At 39.7% G+C, this 25,776-nt stretch overlaps 1 protein-coding gene across 14 annotated transcripts in view; it reads left to right on the top strand.

Moving 5' to 3' along the window:
• Positions 1-25,776, top strand: part of SOX5 (SRY-box transcription factor 5) — a 1,010,478-nt gene that overhangs the window by 161,144 nt on the left and 823,558 nt on the right. For all 14 annotated transcript variants that reach the window (XM_067008877.1, XM_067008891.1, XM_059082188.2 and 11 more), the window contains one exon: positions 8,906-8,982. The gene's annotated coding sequence lies outside the window, so the exon portion shown is untranslated. The remainder of the gene's footprint in view (positions 1-8,905; positions 8,983-25,776) is intronic.

Genomic DNA, 25,776 nt, shown 5'->3' with positions numbered 1-25,776 from the left:
TAAAGGAATACAAGGAAGGCAAATAACCAAACTGCGGGGAGGCAGGAGTTTGGATGGGCCTCAGGAACACTTGGGACCAGGGAGTCATACTCTGTCAGGGCTCAATACCCCTCTCTCCTGTGTCCGTGTCACTCTGGATGCCAACTTTTTCTTGCTGCAATAGAGATTTCTCCATGTTGGAGGAAATGGCACCATTGGTGACAGCACAGGAATTCTGTAGCTTGCTGTTTTTTCCATTTTACTTAAATAAACTATCTCTGGGGAGAACTCTGATTGGCTCCTCTTAGATCAGGTGTTTGTCCCGGACCAATCAACCCTGCGTATATGACCGCGTATTCGTCAGAGTGTAGAAGGTGCTTGCTATTGGTCTTTTCCTCTGTCTTCTTCAGACTTAATGAAATATGTAACCAGCCTGAGAAACTCTAAAACCTGACGGCTGTTTTAGCACGTGGAGTGATTTCGCACAGGTCAACACCGCTCTTCTCGCTCTCACTGTATTTGGCCCTTCTGGCATTTACAACTTTCGCCCAAACATGACTAAGTTCATTTGAAAGTGAAAAATACAATTTCTTCATTCTAAAAGGGGCTTTCATTAAGAGAGTGCACTGTTTTGAATACTTCCAGCTAGTTGTGTGTCTCCTGTTAAGAGAGTGTTTGTGAATTTTTTGCATGCAGTGTGTCTGTTGAGGAGGGGAAATTATAGCTTTGGCTGTGGAACCATCTTCCAATAGGTAGGAACAGGGTGCTTCTACCACAGTACAGGATGGGCTGCTGTTGGCGTATTGGTTTTCAGTCAGAGGAATGATGCGGAACTCCACATAGCTACATCTGGAAGAGGAGAAGTGAGTCAGAGGTAGAGGTTTGGGGTAGAGGCTGCCACCGGTGCGGCCATGCTACCCACAGCCCAAGCTTTCTGAATAAGAGCACTGTCTTTTTAAAAGCAATAGGGGGTGAGGATTGAGGGAGGGCTCACAGTGGTAAGTATAACACAGCTGTGCTCTGTTTATGCTTTGGCTACAATAAAAAAGCTATAAAATGTGAGATGTCATAGCTCCACTTTGCTTTATTTATACTATTTCCTCTGAGCTCTGTCACACTGCACATTCATCTGCTAAGTTGCAGCAAGAATGGAGATTAAAATATCACAGCTCAAAATAGGAGTCAAGCGGAAGGAAATTCATCATAGCCCTATTAAAAATATGTAAATATGGGAATGAAGTCATTTTAAAGCTGTACAGCACTCCTCCTTTATGAGTTAAGATCCCTTGGGCAACTGGTGGGCTATGCAAGGGACAGAGCTAGGGGACTTGTGCGCCATTTCTTCCACCCATGGAAATTCTTTTAAGATTAAAGACTGTTTGAATTGCAAATTACACGTGTTTTCCTATAATCATGCCTGTTAATAATGGCAGGAAATCTGATGCAAAGCAAGAAAACAAAGATTTGGTAATTAAAGGTTATATATTGTTCACTAGGTTAGAATGATTAAAATTAAGATCAGAAATCTCCTTTTTGGCCTCGGCTATTAGGGAAACCTTGCGAAGCCTCCAGAAGTTTCCCTCTATAGGAAAGTTCTGAGAAGGAAACTGAAACTTGGAGATATGACCTGGCTTTCTAGAATCCAGTTGTGAACGATAAAGCTAAGTCTGGAAGCTGAGTCCTCCCTAAAACTTTGCTAGTAAATTATTTCTTCTAGCATTTCCTGTATCTCTAGTCCTGACAAAAATTTACTCCTACTTGTCTATATGGTGTGCTTGGGAGGGTTAAGGAATAGAGCTTTTAGATGGAAAGAGTGGGAAATCTCAAATGGTATTAACACGACTCTTCTGCTCTAGTCTTTGTGCTGCTGGATGGCTGTTGATGTTTTGGCTTCCCTTTTTTTCCCCCACATGTGCTATTGTAGTAATAATAAGGATCTGCATTTTTTTTTTTTTGGTGGTACGCGGGCCTCTCACTGCTGTGGCCTCTCCCGTTGCTGAGCACAGGCTCCGGACGCGCAGGCTCAGCGGCCATGGCTCACGGGCCCAGCCGCTCCGCGACATGTGGGATCTTCCCAGACCGGGGCACAAACCCGTGTCCCCTGCATCGGCAGGTGGATTCTCAACCACTGCGCCACCAGGGAAGCCCGGATCTGCATTTAAAAAAATGTATTAATTACTTAAATCCTCACCCTATACAGTAGGTATTATTACTCACATTTTACAAATGTGGAAACTGAGACCTAAGATCACAGTGCTGGTGAGTGAAAACAGGAATTTATACTGAGCAGTCTGGCATCACAGCCAGCACTGTCAACCACTATTGCCTTTTCCAAAGGATTAGGTACACACTGGAAAGAGCACTGGACTGAAAAAGAGGAGATCTGGATTCCAGGTACAGTCCTGCCATTTCCCTAGTAAACAGGTTTTCCTCACCTGTAGAATGAATGAAGAAATGATTATGTCCTTTCCGATTTCAACTTGGCATGCGTCTGTATACTACTACCTCATGAAAATAAATTTTTTTGAGTAATAAGTTTTCTGCATTCTTATTTAACTTTAGTTCCAGAAATGGTTACGTTAAACATTTCTAATAAACAGTGATTCTAGAATTTCTTTTGTCTTGCACTTTTCACTGTATTTTGGTTGAGTTCTTTTGGTTGCAACTAATAGGAGTTTCATAAGTAACTAAAGACTTTCTAGCTTTGTGACCTATAGCACATTTCTTAATCTCGTGTGCCAATTTTCTCATCTGTAAAATGAGTATAATAAAAGTACCTGTCCCATAGAGCTGTTGTAAGAATTGAGCCAGATATTACATGTAAAGCACTTGGCATGGTGTCTGCTCGTAGGAACTACTACAGAATATCAGTGTCGACTATGATAACTGTTGACCACTCAAGTCTCATTGAGCATTTCTGTCTCTCGCTCCTCATGCTACCGGTTCTACTGGTAGGAGAACTGGTAGCAAATCAGCTAATGTTGTTTGTGATTGCATTCCTGAATTAGAAAGGTTAATAAGATACCATCAGAAGTTAACGTCTATTTGTGGTAGAAGTATTAGATCAGGGTGGAACTTTGGGAATTATGTGGGCTACCCTTTAATGTGATGAATAAAGTACACTGAAATATCAGGTGACTTGTTCCAGAACACTCAGCCAGCAGGTAGAGTGTGGAGGTAAAGCCTACAGATCCAAACTGCAGTTGGCAAAACAGGGCTGCTACCTATGGAGTTATTGAATGGAACATGTGAAAATTCTTGAAATTCGTAAAGGGAACCACAACACGTATCTTAAGGGTTTAAATTCGTCAAATTACCCTAGTATCTCAGATTTATAGCAATTTAAGATTTTAGATCATGTGCCTTTGGGGCAGACTTCACAAGAGGACACTAAGAAAGATGCTTGAGGCTGGCAGGGGAGTACAAGTGGTCATCTTCCTTACTGACTCTTAAAAAATTGATGTTCTTGGCCCCTTTTGTATGTTGAGTGACGTAACATGTAACTTTCAATAGTATGGGAAGAAGTGGATCTGAGTTGCTTTGAGAAGGTATAAAGGTATAAAGAAAAAAAGATTTTTATAGCAATTTGAGTAATTTAAATAGGAAAACAATCTGGTAAGATATTGTAATAATTTGGGGGACACATCTAATTGGGTCGAAATTTATCCACTTCTACTCTAATATACAAAGAAAATGGAGCTGTTTCCATAATGTGTTCTTGCTCCTGAGTCCCTACCCTACTGTGCAGATTGAAAGATAATAAAAAGTAAACTCAAAAGAACACAAAATAACTCAGTATCTTTACTATCAAATCACCTCTTTTTGTGTGTTAGTTTCTCTATTTCCCTGTCCAGGGTAGGGTGGGATGAGAAGGGCACCTTGGGTGTAAAATGTAAGGAAGTACGCCTCTCGGGTGGCAACCCTGCACGCACTTGACCCTGAGAGGGATGACAGCATACATTTTGTGCCTCCCCTGCCCCTGTCCCCACTAAAGAAACCAGCTATGGTGAGTTTGTGTATCGTTGCGGCTCTCAGGGTGGTGTGGAGTGTCACACGTGTGCCTGCTGGCCCTGGGGTGACCCTCTGTATCCTTCCTGGCATCTTCCCTCGGCCAGGGTCTCTACCTGTGGGGCCCTCTGTCCTTGCTGATGCAATTAGCACCACCTGGATGTGAGCCTGAGCGGCTGCTGCTGGCCTACCATTGCCTTGAATACGGGGAGGATGGAACAGAGTACACACATTCTGAGGTTCCTTGCACATGCCCACAACCCGTGAGGTATAGCAACCAGTTTTAACTCAATCTATCTGGGCACCTTCCTTCACCAGTGTTTTTTCATTTCTCCCTCACCAGGTTAGATGGGTGTAAGACTTACAGCAGGGATTCCCTGAGAGGCCTGTGACCTCTCCCATGCCCTCCCCAACAAGTAATGTCCATGAAAGAGGACTGTCAGCCCTTAGGTCCCTTTTATCCACCTGGTATTCTCCTGCCCCACCTCCTTATTGGTTAAATACCAAGATACAGAGAGAGCCTGGCCCCGGCCTCTGAGCTCTGCCTGTCTTCTTTCCCTAGACTTCTCCGCCCTCCCTCCCTAGATCCATGCGAGTTCCCACACTGGCTCTGTCTGTTTAGGATTCACATTTTGCTTTTGCATTTTCACCGGGAATGTTGTGGAAATCTTGCAGTCACTTTTCACTCTCAAATTCTGCCATTCAAGACTGTTGTCTCACTAAGTAAGCTCATTAATAGCCCTTATGTTCTAACTAGTAGCTGACCTCCCACCGTGCATTCTGGAGGGTCTGCTCTGGGCCGAGCCTCCAGGAACTCGTAATTGAGATAGAGGGCGCAAGGGGAAGGAGGGGTTATCATCACGGCACACACACCTAAGGTGTGTGGGGTAGTACAGGGTGGCCCTTATTGCTCAACCTGCTTCCCACTGTCAATTTATAGAATACTCTCCCTCCATCGTGTATATATCCTGTAGATTCTACCCCACAGGAGGGATTAGGTCTAGTGTCAGCTTCTCCCAAGAGGGCCTACCCGTTCATCATCTCTTATCGACTAGGAATTTGGGGTGCACATGCTTCCTGAGTTTTCTCCCGTATTCCGCTTATGGAGGATGCAGACAAGCAATCCATGCAATTTTAATACAAGGTGATCAATTTTATTATATGATTAGGTACAGTATTTTATGGGAGCGCAGAGAAGGAGTGCCTCATTATGCTTAAGAGGGTCAAAGAGGGCTTCCCAGAGGAGTGAAGCCCAGGTTAGGGATTAAAGATAAAAATTAAAAAAGGAAAACCCACACACACACCAAAAAAAAAAAAGATCATAATTTTCTAGTTGAACAAGATAGGGATGGGAAGGATATGAAAGGACAAATCTCAGAGGAGAGCAGGACCTTATCTGTTTTACTTATCAGTGTGTCCCTATCACCTAGTATAGAACTTGACACTTAAGTATTGAATGTATTAGTGAACTAATGACTTTATCTTGAAGGCCACTGAAACTGGTCATTTCGAGTAGAGGTACAACATGGTAAAATTTGTGTTTTATAAAAATAAACATGGCAGCATTGTAGTAAATGAATAAAAAGGGAATGAGACGGAGCAATTGTAGTAGTATGTTCTACAAAGACTCTTAGGAGAGATTCTTTTTTTTTTTTTTTGCGGTACGCGGGCCTCTCATTGCTGTGGCCTCTCCCGTTGCGGAGCACAGGCTCCGGACGCGCAGGCCCAGTGGCCACGGCTCACGGGCCCAGCTGCTCCGCGGCACGTGGGATCCTCCCGGCCCGGGGCTCGAACCCGTGTCCCCTGCATCGGCAGGCGGACTCTCCACCACTGCGCCACCAGGGAAGCCCAGGAGAGATTCTTTTTAAGTGACCCCCCAATCTCACTTCAGATACTTAGAGATTCTGTGTCTTCTGCACTGAACATATGGTAGTTTCCCACATACGCCTCAAGCAGGCAGTCACTGCCTACTTCTACCCTTAAAATGGCCCAAGAAAATTTGGAGATAATTCACAGCATATTTAAGCGTTACCTTCTCAACACCTTCCATACAGGAGGCAGAGAGTTGAGTTTTCCAAATGATCTACTGAAGAGACAATAATTACACTTTTGTCTTAGTCCATATGGGGTGCTATAACAAAAATACCATAAACTGGGTGGCTTAACACCACAGAAATTTATTTCTCATACTTATGGAGGCTGAGAAGCCCATGATCAAGGTGCCAGCACATTCGGTGTCTGGTGAGAGCCTGCTTCCTAGATGGCTGTCTTTTCGCTGTAACCTCACTGGGTAGAAGGGGATGGGGGGCTCTCGGGAGTCTCGTTGATAAGGTGACTATAACCCCATTCACGAGGGCTCCACTCATGAACTAAGCACCTCCCAGAGACCCCACTTCCTAACATCATCACATTGGGTATTAGGTCTCACCATATGAATTTTGGGAGGACATTCGGTCTTTAGCGTATGGCGTAGTACCTTTTTTTCTCTTTCTTGTTCAGAGTGGGTCCATGACTTTTCAGCATTGGCAACAGTAAGTGGTAACTGGGGGCTTCTATGGTTAGTGAAACCTGGCACATAACTGATACTGTTTGCAGGGTGAAAGACTGAAGAGAGGTCAATAAAACACATACAGAACCCTCAGTTCCTGTGTGTGTTAGCTTTCTGTAAGTATATAACAAGGTATCAAAAACGTAGTGGCTTAATACAAGTCCCATTAGCTCACAGGTCAGGAGCCCAGCATGGTTTGACTAGGTTCTCTGCTCAAGGTGTCCCAAGGCTGGAATCAAGATTGGCCAGGCTGAGTTCTTGCCTGTTCACTCCTGGGGAAACATCTGCTTCCAAAGTTTCTTATTGGTAGAATTCAGCTTTTTGTGTGTAGGACTGAGGTCCCGTTTCCTTGGGGCCATCTGCTAGGGGTTGCCCATAGCTCCTAGAGGCTGTGGGTACCCCTTGCCACGCCACCACCTCTATCCTAAAGTCCACAGTGGTGTGTCAGATCCTTCTTATGCTTCAAATCTCCATCATCCTCAGTCTTTGACCTCTAGGCCAAGATTTAAAAGGTTTATGTGATGAGGTTAGAGCCATGCAGATAATCTTCCTGTTTGAAAGTCAACTGTGTTAAATAATATAACCTATTCATGGGGGTAAAACCCATCATATTCACAACTCTGGAGATTATGCGGAGGAACGTGTTCACAAGTTGGGGGGAATTTGTGGACCATCTTAAAATTCTGCTTACCAAGCTGAGAGTTGTAAAAGAAAAGTTTGCTTTCTTTTTTTTTTAAACAAGGTTACAAACAGCCTCTTGCATACTGCATTCAGGAGATGCAGAAGAAACATATGATTTAATTAATATTTTGTTTGAAAACCAATGTACCTCTTGAGTTAACTTTCTAAAATCTGAACTTGACAGATCTACTATTACTAATCTTTAGAAATTTTACTTGTATGTGACTCATTTACTTCTAAACAGTACTGCTGTTCATATAACCAAAACAAAACATTTCTGAATCTATTACTGGAGGAGGATTTAATTGTTCGTACATGGGAAAATAAAACAACATATAGTCTATACATAAACACCATCAATTCAAAGTGATTTTCACTGTTAAGTGAGAGTTTTGTTACATTCACTTGAGCGATAAGGTGAGATGCCTTTCAACGCTTTGGGGCTTTCCAGATTTTAAAGAAGGAAGGTGTGAGAGTTTAACCAACTGTACAGTTAGTCAGCTACAGAGTTTGAGGGAGCCAGTCCTCCACACAAGGCCACCCTCACTTTTGACACCAAATGCGTGTTTGAGGGGTTTCCAAAACTGCCCTCAGTTTTGAAAATTTGCTAAAAGTACTCACAGAACTCAGTGAAAGCTGTCATATTCATGGTTACAGTTTATTACAGGGAAGGATCCTGATTAAAATCAGCCAAGGAAAGCAGTTATATAAGGCTGGGTCTGCGGCTAGAAGAACCAACCACAGAGCTTCCATCACCCTGCCCTATGGAGTCAGAACATGTTATTTTCCCAGCACTGACATGTGACGGTATGCACGGAGCATTGCCAACTAGAGAAGCTCATTGAGCCTTTGGTGGCCAGAGGTTTTACTGGGACTTGATCACATACCACTGGCTTGGCTGACCCTTAGTCTCTAGCCCCTCCTGGATATCAGTGTTGGGCTGATACCTTTAGTCTCCAGGTAGTTTTGGAGGCAGAATTGATATTGCATGACTCAAGGCCCCTATCATAAAATCACATTGTTAGACTCTCTTGTGGCCAAGGCCCTCAGGCAAACAAAGACATTCCTGTCAGGCATGACATTTTGAGGTCCTAGAGATTACCTCCCAGTAGCCAAAGGCAAAGGCCAGAGTAAGGTTAGCTCTTCAGAAGGGGAGGGAGGGAAAGAGGAAGGCATACAAATAGTAGTTATCATTTATTGAGGGCATACTGTGTATCAGGCAGTGTGCTAAAGCATTGTTTCCTTCGATCCTTTGAACATTATTAGAAAGTTACTAAAATTATCTTTATTTTGAAGACAACTTGATATTTAGAGAGATTAGCGGCTTATCCAAAACTATGTAAATAGCCGGTGGTGGAACCAGGATTTGAACGTGTATCAGCCTGATTCCAAAGTACATGATCTCAAACACTTCACTGTATAGCCTCCACCAGAACCAAAGACAATAAGAATATGTAATGTAATAAGCATTTAGAAGCAATTATTTTTGAGAATTGAGTTTTCAGGATAAAGTTGTCATTCAAATGTATTAGAATATGAACTACTACTTTAATAATATAGGCTATAGAGGAAGTGGGTTGGTAGACAGAATGGTTACTTTATTGAATTCTTACCTTCCAAGTGGATTCCAGACGGCACTGTCTTATTTAATTCATTCAAACACATTTATGAGTGTGCATTATATCTCAGGTGCTGTGCTGGCCATCGGTGACCCAAAGATGATGATAAATATGTTCCTGCCCACAAGGAGCTAGCAGTCCACTGGGGTATGTAAACTGCTTTTTGTATTTTATTTTAAATATTATCTTTGTTTTAAGCAGAATATAGAACACTCAATATGTAAGAAATACTTTGCGCAGAAATTTTGCAGGCATTTGGAACAATATTTTTGGGGCTGGAGGAGCTAATGCTAAAGAAAGTTGCAATTTGGAGATTGTTGTTCATATAACCAAATCAGATAATTAAAGTCAGGTTCACTCTTTTGCAGATTCCGTAATAATAGGATAGATTAAAAAAGTAAAACTACTCTAGAAAAAGCCAAAGCACTGAGATTTTTGTGTTACCTCGGCAGTAAATGATGGCAGACGAAGGGGTAGGAAAGCCACCAGAACACATCACACATAGTAACAATGTACATTTTTTTCTTCACACTTAGAACATTGACTACTCTGCTTTTTATTGGTTACTTTAGTGATAGTTTGTTGTCTTTCATCTTCTCCTTCTTTGATTTCTCCAGTTGAGCAAAGTCCATATTGGGATAAAGTAAGACTCCTTATTTTGTTAATGTTAATTTTTGGCAAATATGTATTTTATTTAAGTAATTTTATTTAAATTATAGTTTCTAATAGTCTATGGTTACAATAAACCGTGCGGTTTGCTGGGAGTAGTCCTGAAAAATTAAACACAGTAATTGCAGTAAACATAAATAAGAAATATTATATTCTAATGATACTTTATATATTTCATAGGTTATTACAGAGGAATAGAATTAGAAAAAAAATAAATTTAAGTGAACTTGATGTCCAGTAGTTCATACTGATACTACACAACCATAACAACGATATATTTGGACATATTTATATTAATATGCTATCTAGATTAAGCATTATAACTGCTGAGAGTGCAGTTGTGATCATTTAAAAATGTGAGCAAACCAGGAAAGAACATATCCTTTTTCTTGGCAATTTGATTTTAATTTTTAAAAGCATTTAATTTCATAAACCATATCCATCATCTTTGCACAGACACATGTTGTGGCAGTTTTTTGAATGAACCTCTTGGTTCCCTAAAGAAATTATGGATACACTATAAATTTACAAATGAAAGGTCATTTATCAGAGTTATAAATAAGAGTGGTTCCTGTGCTCATGCCCCTGCAAACTTAGAGTGGTTTAATATCTATCAGCTTCTGTGTACAGTTAGTACCGCAAAAGAATATAGATATTGTCATTGTCACACTTACGTGGTGTCAACTTTGGCAAAGTGGTGAGAATGACGTGCAATATTTTTTGAATAGCGTGGCATTTTCTTGAATTACTGCTGGCAAGAGAACATAAATCAACCTTAATCATGGATATTCCAAAGATGTTTATTAATCTATTCATTTAATCTAAAACACTCACTCTTGGCATTTATTGGGCCAGTTCAAAGGAAGTGGCAGGTGCTTCTAAACCCCAGAAGTTACTTTTAAGGGCCCCATAATTATGTCAGCTAAGTCTGGTTGGAATGGAGATCAAAATGCATGAAAATCCTTTCCTACTAATCTATGCTACAGTTATTTGCTTAACTAAAATATATTTTCTTGTATGTGTGTAATCAAAATTTCAATTAGTTCCACCGTTGGTGAAACTTACTACCTGGCTCTCTATTTGAATCTTCAGTTTTAAAAATCTGTTCCCCTCCCTCCCTCTCTCTCTGTATCTCTCTGTCTGTCTCTCTCTGTCTCTTTTATTCTCTCCGTGTCTCTCTCCTGGAAAATAATCCTGCACTGTGTAAACTTTGACTGAAAAGGACTGGAAAACGGACCAAATTCCTGTGTACCAAAATAAGAACTAGCATATGGCACATCATTTTGACTATGCGAAATGAGATTAATGACAGATAGGATGGACAGAGAAGTAAAGAATACAGAGAGGGGAATTTATAGTAAGTAGGAAAGGTCAGAGAAAGCCAGTGAGCAGTTAAGCTGAAGAAGTCAGCTATGCAAATTTGTGGAGTAAGATGGTATGAATGTGCGTGCATGTACGTGTGTTATTTATTAAAATATAGAGTCTCGGCACAGAACGAACTTCTGGATTAAAATAATGTAAACAAGACTCATTTTTTTCTCTATCTCTCGGCTTCCACTAATGCAGCTTCAGTCTCTGGCTTCATTTGGGAGCAAGATGGTGGCAGTGGCATTGCTTCAGCTATAATATCCTGTCAAGCTTCAGATCAAACAGGAAAAAGAGAGCATCTCTTTCCCAGAAGCCCTATCAAAGTCTGTTTGTACTAATTTGCTTTGATTAGATCACAGAATAATACTGTGTGTCTCTCTTGGAGCAGGAGTCAGCTTCATTGTTTTCCATGAACTAAGCATTAGGATTGTATCCCAGAGGAAAATGGGCTACTGTTAACAGAAAGAAGGTTCACAGATGCTAGATAGCAAGAAGAAGAAGTGCTGCAGGAAAAATTACAATGGGTATATACACATGACGTTTTATATATAATTCCAGAGACCTATAGATTTCATAGCAATCCATGGATTTTAGGTTATGAAGCTCTAAAAGTGATATTGAATCAATGCCTTCTGCAACCAAAAAAAAAAAAAGAAAACCCAGCATTGATATCCACAGCCATGTAAGAAAATCAGTTGTTACTGGCATTATTTCCTGAATAGAGACACAGTATTCTCATTTTGTTTATACTCAGTCCTTAACTAGTTGTTTAAATGAAGTTATCAAATTAAGAATGAAAAAGAAGTTATATTTTCTTATTAGCTAAAGTGGAAATGTAGTAGTTCAGCCTGCAGCTGTTTCTTTAACTATTATTTTGTGTAAGGGAAAGAGGAAAAATCTTTTATTCAAGGTAAGAACTTTATACTGCCAATGTTAGAAGACTTCCATTAGGGAAAAAAAAGAACCTTTTCAATGTTGGTTCAACAATTTATTGCTGTGGGAGCCTGTGTTTATATGTATCCCAAATCCCTTCAATTTAGTCAGTTCCTTTGAAAAATGTTAATCAGGTCTATGAAAGTAATTTGTAAAGGATATTTTTTTTTGATAATGACCCAAAATACCTTATGATTTGCTGAGTTTTTTCTTTTTAGCAATATTTTTTGGAGTGTCTTGGTGAGGTATCAGTTATTTTCTTAAGAATTATTTTAATTGAAATACCTAGAGAGAATTGGTAGAAAATATAGGTAGGCCAATCATAGGAAATAGCAATACTTTAAAAATGCCTACCTAGTGATCATGTATTTTTCATTAATATTGGGAAGAACTTTGTAAGACTTTGTAAGAATGTGGAGACTAAAGTAGCAAAACCGCCCACATGACAGTCATAATTATGCTTTATTTTTACACAGATTTCTCAGTTTATTGACAAGAAAAAGGGGTTAGCCTGGGATTTTAAATTGCTTCCCTAAGCACTAAGAGTTTTTCTTCTTAAGTGTATCAAAATACCACTCAAAAATAGAAAAGAATTCCGTGATCACCAGATAATTTTAAGAGAATAAACATGTTAAGTGAAGAAAACGTAACCGTCTCATCTCTTCACAGAAGCAAAACCCTTTGAAGTTTTAACACTCTTCATGAATGGATACGTTTTCAACCAGAATCTTCTATGTATGACTGCAGTGAATTGTCACTGCTTCTTGTTAAGTTTAATACTCTCAGTTGTGAAGAAGTACATTATATTTTCCCCTTCTAATTAATGCCAGTGAAATACAGCTGTTTTGCTGGGGGCCCAGTTTTCAGAATATTTCTACAGAGGCCATAGTGTATCTGGCTTTCCAGATGAGCATGTTGTTTTTAAAAACCTTCTCCTGAAAACCTCAGTTGACCATCAGTTCTTATTTCAATTGAGAAGTTTGTAGATCTGTTACCACTCTCTCTGTGTATGGTTTTTGTTTTGTTTTGCTTTCTAGATTACAACCTGTCTTTACACAGTGTCAATTGTCTGTGAACAGGAAACAGCAGGTAGTTCATTCATTGAAAACTAGTTTAAAGATTTTCTTGCTATATATTTGTCTCTGTTTTTCAGATTCAGTTTTAATTTTAACCAAGATAGGGGGTTGCTTCTCTCCATAGTAATATTAGCCATTAATAGAGTTTGGAGAAGTGAGTTTTTTAATGAGCAAACATTTTTATATATAAGAAAAATGTTGTTATTCTTCCATTTTGGCTGAAACAAATCAATGGTTATTTTTAGGGCTGTGAGTTAAGACAGGAAGAAAGTATAACTCCAGTAATCCTTTCTAAAGACAGAAGATAGAGAATCAAAATACTGTTAAGAGAAATTCAGACTGTATTTTTCTTACATGATGTCCAGTTCAGCTGTGTAGGTGTGAAGTTTCAGATAAGATTAAATGCTTTTACAGATGTGAACAGTTGAAACGTTCCATATTATTTATTTTAGGGGCTTTGTAGGGAGAAGGAATAGGTTTAATCCAAGACTCTAAAGCATAGATTTCTGAAGACTGTGTGTCTGAAGGGGGAGTAAACAAAGGGAGAAAATGCACATACGTATCTGAGTTTCACTTTGGGACTCTTGATAGCTTTTGTCACTAATAGGGATTTTTCTCCTAGTTAACTAGGAGTCAAAGAGACAAAGCAGGTAATCTACATACTCTTTCTCAGGTTTTCTCAAAGTGCCTGTAGATGAAAACACATCACAACTGGTCAGTTAGGGCCTACAGTGTTCTCTGTTTGTTTTAATTCCATTCTTTACTGAGAAGGAAATAAAAGAAATCGTGAGGTTGGTGACAGGCTTGGGTTCTTGCCACATTTTCAGCTCACTTCATGGATGACTCTCTACTTCAGGGAAGGTTAATATTTTCCAGAGATGTTCCATAGGTGTTCTAAATCATTCTACAGACACCTGCTCCTTTATATGGATATGTTATCCGCCTAGGATGAATCAGAGCTGTTTTTTGGTTTTTTTTTTTTTAGTGTGCTTCCTTTCAAAAACCTCATTAATCTCAGTGTGCAGAATTTAGGGGGAAAGTTGTGTTTTGCTAGTTGACACTGTTTAATGTAAATGATTTATGATTGTTCCTTATGTATACACAATAGGCACTTTATAAATTGGATTGTTCTAGGAGTAACACGATACATAAATGTTATTGCTATAAATTCTGAAGTTGGCTATATATTTTTGTATCATGTAACCAGCTGACTTATAAATGCTGACTATTCCAGCCTGCACTTTCTACTCAATATTGTAAGTGGTGACTTAGGTAAGTAAGCCTTGCCTAGATATACACGGAGGCACTCAAAGTGCACAAGATCAGGACACCCTGGCACCTCTACATCGTGGCTTCTGGCTATCTTCCAGGGGTGTTGGCAGAAAGAAGAAGGAGTGAGAGCGGAAAGTGAAACTGTATCTAGCAAAAAAATGAACCTAAATTTTTACTGATTTTTGCCCAGTAAAGTCAAGAAAACAAGTGATAGAGAAAAGGGTAAAAAGCAGAGCAAACAGGAGAAAAGAATTAGTAGAACCAATTCAGAAAAATATAGTTAGATACCATTTCACAGGTAAATTTTCATTATTTAAATAATATTAAGTAAAGATAAAGGTAAGAATAGAATAGCACCTCTGGAATTGTATGTATATACTTTTGTAACAATGTATTTATATGATATATTATTTTCAGTGTGTAATAGAAATAATAATATTTACTTACATTTTTTTGCATTTCTGTGAGGAATGGAGTTTTGCAAATCTCCTGGTTCTGCTGGTGGATCAGGACATTTTATTATATGTATAATGCTGTTATACTAATAGCCTTCATTTTTCACCTTGATGACTTACTGTGATTTTCTTTCTGAGATCCTAAAGAATTTGAAAACAATCTCTGAATAATTGGTCATATTAGATCCAAGTAATTGCTAAATACCAAAGTCATCTAAAATGCTGAGTTAGAAGGAAAGAGTAACACTCATATAACTGACCAGCCAGATTCATGGCAATTTTCTGCTACTCCTGGTATTAACTCTTTACCTGATCACACAGTCCTAGCATCCAGGCTGATTTGAATTGTTCTATGCCCTAATTTGTGTAAAGAAGAACTGGGCTGTGAAGAATTCTATTGTGTTTCTAATGTCTATTCTGACAGTGATTTTATAGTCCATTTCATAGGCTGAGTGTTTCAGTTGATTCCCTTTCCTCATGCCCTGGTAAGTATTAATGTCTGCACAATTGATCTGGTTACCCGTGAAGTCAGTCCAAATCAGCTGTTACAGTGGCTGAAAATACAAGATCAGTAATTTTAAAACCTAGAGGTTCCTGTCCTGCTGAAAAGGACTAACTCTCATCAGGCAATCCCCAAGTGAAAAGATTATGAGACTTGAAACCACTGTGTGTGTGGGTGGGTGGGTGTGACTTGTAATAACAAACATGATTAATTTGATCGTTACCGAGAAGGAAACATCCTGATGTGTTCCTTTATAATCTCTGTAATATACTTTTAATTATCATACTTTCTGGAGGTATCCTGGGACATGCATGGGAAAGAATATACATATGCATATATCTCTATATTTGTAGCCACTACAGTCAAAACTACTTATTTGCCTAGCTGGCTTAGCTGCAAAGCTGACTTACCCCTACCCACCCACTAGCACACTCCCTGGGGAAATAGGGCAAAAAGGTCAAATAGAAGCAGTAAAGCCAATGATCTTTTACAAAAGTTCTTTAAGAAGTTCTCAGTGCCACTGTTCACCTTCTGGAAGGGAGATCACTTCATTCCCTGCCCATCCCTGTGTCATCAGCAGTAGCTTTGGATTCATTGTAGAGGAAGAAAGCCTGTTTCTACCTTGCTGCTGCCATATATATACTCAGGTAAGCCCAGATTGAAATCCCAGAGAGACTGCTGTACCAGACTAGACTATGGAAGGGTTCTGTTGCTGATAGAAGGCTTTATAAACCTAAGTTCATTTATCCTGTAGAATTTTAACCACCATTTAAAATTCTGCTTTTTCTTACAGGAGCTTAAATTTAAACGCAAGACCTCCTGATTTAAATACACACACGCATAAAATCAGAAAAAGCCCCATCACTTTTTGTAAGTTACAGAATTCTTATAATAACTATCATTTACTGAGGACTTTCTTTTGCCAGGTTTTGTTCTTGGCCTTTGCATGTAGTATCTAATTTAAGCTTCCTAAGTGCCTCGTGAAGTAGGTACTATTATTATACCCATTTTTCAGCTGAGGGAATTGAGAGCGAGAGAAATTGAGTAACTTGCTGTGACTCAACAGCTAGTAAGATGTGGCTCCAGTTTTCAAACCCAGGCCGAGTGACCCCATGGCCGAAGCACACATTCTACTAGGTTGATTTGTAAGCAATATGCAGTGGTTTGTGCATGAAAAGAATGCAGTGGGACCATCATTTAGTAGGAAATAAAATTTGAGTGTTTTTCCTTGTAATAATGGTCACTGTATCTCTCTCAGACACTGTCGTTACCAATGGCACATCTTATTTGAGACAGCCGGTCAAAACGAGTCTAATAGTTTATGGCCATAGACGAGAAAAGAATGTATTGATTCATATGAGGATCTGCCCCTAAGACCTTGCTTTCACTGTTAGCGCAGTAAACAGGGAGCTAATGAACCGTAGATGTTAGTGTGTCATCAGTGTCTTGGAGTTTTGTCATCCTGGGTAGCCACCATCAAGAAGGACAGAGTGCCCTCTATGAATATGTATTTAGTACTAGATATGGCAATTTATTCTTTGAAGAGCACTTTATCATTTTGGTTTTGATAAATATACAAGCAATAATCAGTAGTTAGGAGTTTCAGTCTAAAATGGATGCCATTATTAGTGACTTAACAACTTTTTCTGTGAATTCCATGTGTGTCCCCAAGACTGGATCACGCTACCCAGTGCTATATATATTCAGCTTTTATAAAAGCTCGCTTTGAAAACCTCTTAGGCTATGAACCCTTTGGTTCTCAGAACGACAGTAGTCACTAATTTCCAAATTGTGAATATGTAAAATAAAGTATTCGCACAAAAAACCTAGGAGACCGCATAGGTCAGAACATTTGTTTAAACTAATATGGAACTAGCTTTTTCAGTTCCAGCTCCCTCTTTCCTATCTATTTGTCTTGCTAATAAGGCCTTACTCATTCCTGTTCAGTTACCTTATGTCACGATACATCTTCATTTTGGATTTTTTCATTATGATTTGAGCAGATCTTCCTAGCTACATAGAGAGCTTCCATGATAAGAATAAAACATAAAGGCTGTTCAATAAACAAGGATGATGACAACAGTGAAATTTAACCCAAATTGGGCAAAATAGCAGCACAGAATTCTATTACATTTTGAAATTCAGTCTTTACAGATATTTTTCTCTGCCTGAAACATGTGTGCCAGTTCTGTTTATATAAGGGAATAGTGACATCATGTGTGTGCTAGACTAATTGCCTCTGTAATTAACCTATTTGAGGAGGAAGTTACATAGAAATAAAATATCACTGACCACTGAAAGAGGCAATTTTGTCTTAAAGCAAACCTCTAACTTCACCAAAGGGCGTGGACAAAAGGATTCTATCTCTATCCCTTCTTATTTTTTCAGCATGTCCCTTCCTTCCTCCTCTTCTATTCTTTTCTTCTCTTCCTTCTTTTTCTTGTCTCTATACAATTCCACTAGTCCTCTCCATTTTTCACTCCACTACCTTCATTTTCCATATTGTAAGGTAAAGATCTAGTGTTATTATGAGTGAAGATTCTATTTTTAAAGTAGAATTGAGGAAAGATGTAAATGTGGTAAAAAGAGATAGTCTTTTTGTTTCAGTGCTATTCAAGTGTCTTTTTTGGTCAAGGGTAGGATATGCATAGAATCATTTTGGTGTCTTTGAGACTGAGGACAAAAATCTTAGCCTTCCTTTTATCCCTTGATCAAACATATTAATTAAATTTAGAAAAGAGTCTGGAAGCATGGCAAAAGCGGAGTTTCTTTTGACCCTTAAAACCAGAAGAAATTATTGGGAGGCAATATATTATAATAGAAAGAGTGCAGTTTGGGGGGTCAGAATTATTCATATCTGACCCCAAATATATGGCTAAGGAAGAACAAGAAGAGCATTTTTTCCCGAAGTGCTCTTTTCAACATTTTAAAAGGTAATATATTAATATGTCACCAAGACATTTGAGAAAACAGTGGGAGTAAACAAGACCAAGAGGCGTGCAGGAGAAATTAGTGAAAAGTGTCCTTTTGCTTATGTCCTAACTTACCCATGAAATCCCTGCAAGACCCGATTGTCAGAGCTTCGCCCAGCCCTGGCCTCATGCGTAATACAATGCATTATATAATGAGTGCTGAGCATGGAATAGTTGAAATTGAAATGTTTGGGGGTTCCAGACCACAGTGGACTTGGGTTTCTCTTTCCGTGCCTCAATTTCTTTATCTGTGATATAAATTCCTCTTTTATAAGATAATTGTGGGACTTTAGTGAAGAAACATTCATGTAATACGTTGTGTTGTGCTTAATAAATAAATGCTTAATGAACAGTAGCTAATATTTCAGATAACATTTGATAAAGCAAAATGATTTGGATACTAAGTAGTTTATTGTAAAAGAATTTAATCTTATCTGGTGGAGCTGTTCCTCAAATGGATTTGCTGAATGACTTATCCTTGCATTTTTCGAATCTTTACTGTAGTAACCTTTCACTTCTATTGATAATTTATATTAGCAATAACTGGATTACAATTTTTGGAAGATGGTGCAAAGATATTTTTAGAAAGTATCATCCCTTGGGGAAAATAAGAAGCAAAGAGGAGAAAGAAACACTGCAGAGAGAGTTTTCCTGTGCGTCACTTCTGTGATTAATCCTGTAATCCCTAATGATTGTCAGGTTGCAAAAGAGGCTCCTTATTAGTAAAAGGAAACCCTTAGGTCTACAAAAATGGTCATTTGGTCATGGCTATATTTTGGCAATTGTGCTAATTAAATACAGCATCTATGATCACTGGGGTGTCCACCAGTTTTACAAGAAGAGCTGTCTTATTGGTGATCTTCAATAAGATAGGGAATTACATGAATCAGAGATTCAGAAAGCCAACCTCAGAAGATTCAGATTCATTCACTACTTATTATCACAAGATGATTCACTCACCCATTCAACAGATATTTATTGGGAACACATTATATGCCACCTACTGTGTCCGTCTTGAGAATACATTCATGAACAAATTAGACAAGGCACAAGGCCTCACAGATTTTACGGCCTGACAGAGAAGGTACAGAACAAAACAACCCAAGTAATTACAGTAAAATATGTTAAGTCTTATAATAGAGGGAATTTTTTGATCTTTTAGCCAGACTGAGTAGTGAATTTCTAAGTGTGGATGGTGGGGGTAGTGATATTCCTTCATCCTTTGAATTTCAATCGCATTTTATCTGTGGCTCCACTTGGAAATACCTTCCCCCTGTGTTCTAGTTACTTACAACTGTGGCATCTCTTCCAGGCTGCAGCAAGTTCCTTAGGAACCAGGCAGGAGATGTGGGACTGTCCTCAGCATCTTTCAGAGAACATACCCTTGTGCACTGCATAGAGTAGGCACTAAATAAGCGCAGTTAAGCGAATGAAGCAAAGAAAAAGTCTTAGAGGTTTACTTTCATTGTCCTTTTCGTTGTAAATTCTTGAATATTTCACTTTTAAATTTCTTCTTCTTCATGTTAATGGTGGTTAGAAGCAGGTAAATAACCAACTGAAAGTCATTATCTCTCCTTTAATTCCTCCCTCTCACCTCCTATTCTCTCAAAATTTAGTCCACAGCAGTCACCTCTGGAAGAAGTTAATTATTCATTTGTAAGACTTTCAAAGTTTGCTCTGCAGAAGGCTGACTTTAGTTGGTTGCCATATGCAAATAATAATGGAAGAAGCATCTATTATTTGTGGTCTGGCACATATGGGGATGTCACAAATACGATCAACCTTTTTTCTCTCACTGGACCTGGCAAGTGACTCAATGTTAGGTTAATTAGTATCTAGTTTTAAAAAGTCAGAACTCTTCCTTGGTTCTGAGAAAGAGAGAAGCTTTAACCAGGTTCAGTATTCATTTGCCATTGCTCAGGTGAAAGCACTCCAAAAAATAAAGCTGAATTCTGACAGCTTTTAAAAAGTAGGGAAATAATCAGCTCTCATACAAATATCCAACCCATAGCTTAAGAAAATTCAGTATTAAAAATGATAAAGGAAGGATTTTGGCAAAAAGACGGAAGCCCTTGCATATTCTTCTGGGAGGAATGGAGTTTCACTGAGATTGAGAGACCCGAGAGCTTGGGGTGTAATTTAGTGAGCTGACAGGAGGAGTGAAGTATCTCCTCAATATCTGTGTTTGGCAGGAGACATGAATACATACATCAGGAAACAATGTTTAAGTGTTTTATTTCCTTATTTCAGCCTGTCAAACTGTCAGTATAGTTAATGGCCACCAAGAGAGAAAGAGAGAGAGAGGGAGGAGGAGGAACAGAGAGAAACAAAGGTACTATGGAATCTGAAAAGAAAGAAACCAGGAAAGCATTTGCATGTTTCTATGGCATAATGGTCAGTCAGACGAAAATAGCTCACCATATTCATTTGTCTACTAAAGCCAGATGTGCTGGTTCCCTACCTACAGTCCCCGAGCCCTTTTCGTGATTTTCTCTATGTCCTACATAATTGCTTCGCTTAACTTTGACTTCTCTGACTCCTTTCACTGAAGTCTAGATTGATTATCAATACTTTAGGGGTCATTTTATGTTATACTGGTAGTATCTAATTTTGCTCAGTTTTCCAAGTTTACTATCGTTTGTATTGTTTATAAAATCTGGTATTAAGGTTGTTGATGCAAATATATTCATTCTTGTCTAAAAACATCCCTTCTGAAATACTTTTCAGTGGTTTATAATGCAGAAAGAATAAATTGGAACTGATTTGAACCTGCTGTATCTTTCTTTAAAAAAAAACCCGAAACACTTAAAGTGAAATACCGAAATTAGACAGTCTTAGGAGTACAGAACTATTTTAAATTTCTAGAAGAATCTTAGTACAGCCAAGGGATTTTTATTTTATAAAAGAGAAGTATTTATATTGGATCACTTTTATACTGCAAATAAGTTATTTTTCCACAGAAATGGAAAAGCCTCTTATCATTCACATCTACGTCAAAATGAATTTAAAATCTTGGAGTTCATGCCAAAGATGAATACTTTTCATAATGAACACTGTTAGTTGCCTTATAAACTGGAAGCATTTACTATGGAAAAAAAGCAATTTTTTTAAACAACTTTATTGGAGTATAATTGCTTTACAATGGTGTGTTAGTTTCTGCTGTATAACAAGGTGAATCAGCTATACATATACATATATCCCCATATCCCCTCCCTCTTGTGTCTCCCTCCCACCCTCCTTATCCCACCCCTCTAGGTGGACACAGAGCGCCGAGCTGATCTCCCTGTGCTATGCGGCTGCTTCCCACTAGCTATCTATTTTACATTTGGTAGTGTATATATGTCCATGCCACTCTCTCACTTCGTCCCAGCTTACCATTTCCCCTCCCCGTGTCCTCAAGTCCATTCTCCACATCTGTGTCTTTATTCCTGTCCTGCCCCTAGGTTCTTCAGAACCTTTTTTTTTTTTTTTTTTTGATTCCTGATATATGTGTTAGCATACGGTATTTGTTTTTCTCTTTCTGACTTACTTCACTCTGTATGACAGACTCTAGGTCGACCCACCTCACTACAAATAGCTCAGTTTTGTTTCTTTTTATGGCTAAGTAATATTCCACTGTATATATGTGCCACATCTTCTTTATCCATTCATCTCTCGATGGACACTTAGGTTGTTTCCATGTCCTGGCTATTGTAAATAGAGCTGCAGTGAACATTGTGGTACATGACTCTTTTTTGAATTATGGTTTTCTCAGGGTATATGCACAGTAGTGTCCATTGATGAAAGTGGAGTGTTAAAGTCCCCTACTATGATTGTGTTACTGTCTATTTCCCCTTTTATGGCTGTTAACATTTGCCTTATGTATTGAGGTGCTCCTGTGTTGGCTGCATAAATATTTACAATTGTTATATCTTCTTCTTGGATTGATCCTTGATCATTATGTAGTGTCCTTCTTTGTCTCTTGTAATAGTCTTTATTTTAAAGTCTATTTTGTCTGATATGAGAATTGCTACTCCAGGTTTCTTTTGATTTCCATTTGCATGGAACATCTTTTTCCATCCCCTCAGTTTCAGTCTGTATGTGTCCCTAGGTCTGAAGTGGGACTCTTGTAGACAGCATATGTACGGGTCTTATTTTTCCATCCATTCAGCCAGTCTATGAGTCTGTGTCTTATGAGTCTCTGTCTTTTGGTTGGAGCATTTAATCCATTCACATTTAAGATAATTATCGATATGTATGTTATTATTACCATTTTCTTAAATGTTTTGTGTTTGTTATTGTTGGTCTTTTCCTTCTCTTGTGTTTCCTGCCTAGAAAAGTTCCTTTAGCATTTGTTATAGAGGTGGTTTGGTGGTGCTGAATTCTCTCAGCTTTTGCTTGTCTGTAAAGCTTTTGATTTCTCTGTCGAATTTGAATGAGATCCTTGCTGGGTAGGGTAATTTTGGTTGTAGGTTTTTCCCTTTCATCACTTTAAATATGTTCTGCCACTCCCTTCTGGCTTGCAGAGTTTCTGCTAGAAGATCAGCTGTTAACCCTATGGGGATTCCCTTGTATGTTAATTGTTGCTTTTCCCTTGCTGCCTTTAATATGTTTTCTTTGTATTTAATTTTTGATAGTTTGATTAATATGTGTCTTGGTGTGTTTCTCCTTGGATTTATCCTGTATGGGACTCTCTGTGCTTCCTGGACTTGACTATTTCCTTTCCCATATAGTTTTCAACTATAATCTCTTCAAATATTTTCTCAGTCCCTTTCTTTTTCTCTTCTTCTTCTGGGACCCCTATAATTCGAATTTTGGTGTGTTTAATGTTGTCCCACAGGTCTCTGAGATTGTCCTCAATTCTTTTCATTTTGTTTTCTTCATTCTACTCTGTGGTAGTGTTTTCCACTATTTTATCTTCCAGGTCACTTATCCGTTCTTCTGCCTCAGTTATTCTGCTATGGATTCCCTCTAGAGAATTTTTAATTTCATTTATTGTGTTGTTCATCATAGTTTGTTTGCTGTTTAGTTCTTCTAGGTCCTTGTTAAACGTTTCTTGTATCTTCTCCATTGTTATTTCCAAAATTTTGGATCATCGTTACTATTATTACTCTGCATTCTTTTTCAGTAGACTGCCTATTTCCTCTTCAGTTGTTTGGTCTGGTGGGTTTTTACCTTGCTCCTTCATCTGCTGTGTATTTCTCTTTCTTCTCATTTTGCTTAGCTTACTGTGTTTGGGGTCTCTGTTTTGCATGCTGCAGGTTCGTACTTCCCATTGTTTTTGGTGTCTGCCCCAGTGGGTAAGGTTGGTTCAGTGGGTTGTGTAGGCTTCCAGGTGGAAGGGATTGGTGCCTGTGTTCTGGTAGGTGGGGCTGGGTCTTGTCTTTCTGGTGGGTGGGACTGCATCTGGTGGTGTGTTTTGGGGTGTCTGTGAACTCAGTATGGTTTTAGGCAGCCTCTCTGCTAATGGTTTGGTTTGTATTCCTGTCTTGCTAGTTGTTTGGCATAGGGTCTCCGGCACTGTAGCCTGCTGGTCATTGAGTGGAGCTGGGTCTTAGCGTTGAGATGGAGATCTCTGGGAGACCTTTCACCATTTGATATTACGTGGGACTGGGCGGTCTATGGTGGACCAATGTCTTGAACTTGGCTCTCACCACAGAGGCTCAGGCATGACACCTGAGCAGAGCACCAAGACCCTGTCAGCCACACTGCTCAGAAGTGAGAAAAAAAAAAAAAGTCATTAAAATAGAAAAAAATTATTAAAAATAAAAAATAAAAAAAAATAAAAAAGAAAGAGAGAAAGAAGAGAGCAAACAAACCAAAAAACAAATCCACCAGTGATAACAAGCGCTAAAAACTGTACTAAAAAAACAAAACAAAACAAAAAATGATCAGAACCCTAGGACAAATGGCAAAAGCAAAGCTATACAGACAAAACTACACAAAGAAGCATACACATGTACACTCAAAAAAAGAGAAAAAAGGAAAAAACATATATATATATATAGATAATTAAAAAAGGAAGAGAGCAACCAAATTTATTAACAAATCTACCAAAGATAATAAGCTTTAAATACTGAACTAAGATAAACATAAAACCAGAAACAAATTAGATACAGAAAGCAAACCCCAAGTCTACAGTTGCTCCCAAAGTCTACAGCCTCAATTTTGGGTTGATTTGTTGTGTATTCAGGTATTCCACAGTTGCAAGTACATCATGTTGATTGTGGACATTTAATCCCCTGCTCCTGAGGCTGCTGGGAGAGATTTCCCTTTCTCTTCTTTGTTCGCACAGCTCCCGGGTTCAGCTTTGGATTTGGCCCCGCCTCTGCATGTAGGTCACCTGAGGGCATCCGTTCTTTGCTCAGACAGAACGAGGTTAAAGTAGCAGCTGATTCGGGGGCTCTGGCTCACTCAGGCTCGGGGGAGGGAGGGGTACGGATGCGGGGTGAGCCTGCGGCGGCAGAGGCCAGCATGACGTTGCACCAGCCTGAGGCGCACCATGCGTTCTCCCGGGGAAGTTGTCCCTGGATCACAGGACCCTGGCAGTGGTGGGCTGCACAGGCTCTTGGGAGGGGAGGTGTGAATAGTGACTTGTGCTTGCACACAGGCTTCTTGCTGGTGGCAGCAGCAGCCTTAGCGTCTCATGGCTGCCTCTGGGGTCTGCTCTGATAGCCGTGGCTCACGCCCATCTCTGGAGCTCATTTAGGCCGTGCTCTGAATCCCCTCTCCTCACGCACCCCGAAACAATGGTCTCTTGCCTCTTAGGCAGGTCCAGACATTTTCCCAGACTCCCTCCCGGCTAGCTGTGGTGCATTAGCCCCCTTCAGGCTGTGTTCATGCAGCCAACCCCAGTCCTCTCCCTGGGATCCGACCCCTGACGCCCGAGCCTCAGCTCCCAGCCCTCACTCACCCCAGGGGTGAGCAGACAAGCCTCTCGGGCTTGTGAGTGCTGGTCGGCACCGATCCTCTGTGCAGGAATCTCTCCACTTTGCCCTCCGCACCCCTGTTGCTGCGCTCTCCTCCGCGGCTCCAAAGCTCCCCCACCACGCACCCCGTCTCTGCCAGTGAAGGGGCTTCCTAGTGTGTGGAAGCTTTTCCTCCTTCACAGCTCCCTCCCAGAGGTGCAGGTCCTGTCCCTATTCTTTTGTCTCTGTTTTTCCTTTTTTCCTCTGCCCTACCCAGGTACGTGGGAAGTTTCTTGCCTTTTGGGAAATCTGAGGTCTTCTGCTACGATAGGTGTTCTGTAAGAGTTGTTCCACATGTAGATGTAGTTTTGATGTATTTGTGGGGAGGAAGGTGATGTTCACGTCTTACTCCTCTGCCATCTTGAAGGTGCTCCCCAACAATTTGTTTTTTAGATATCAATTGAAAAATTTTATTAAATGGTATAAGGAGAGCTGGTATGGTATATTTAAATGCACTGGGTCCCGAATCTGGCCAATCATTAAATCACCTGGAAGGCATTTAAAAGTACAGACCCTTAGGCCCCTCTAGATTGACTGGAAGAGAATCTCAGAGATGGGCTCCCAGCAGGTGTGTGTAAGATCCATCCCCCACTCCCTACCCCCAGCTCCCAGGTGATGTGGGCTATCAGCCAGGCTAGGAGCCACAGTGTCCCTGTCAGGGAAGGAGCATTGCTCTGGTTCACACTAGACTTCTGGCTGCTTTCTAACATTATCATTCACTCACTGAGTAACTTTATGGCAGATTGC

The sequence above is a fragment of the Kogia breviceps genome, chromosome 12 (assembly GCF_026419965.1).
Source record: "Kogia breviceps isolate mKogBre1 chromosome 12, mKogBre1 haplotype 1, whole genome shotgun sequence".
Classification (NCBI taxonomy): domain Eukaryota; kingdom Metazoa; phylum Chordata; class Mammalia; order Artiodactyla; family Physeteridae; genus Kogia; species Kogia breviceps.
Note: the sequence above shows the minus strand (reverse complement) of the source record. Positions and strands in the feature narration are given on the sequence as shown.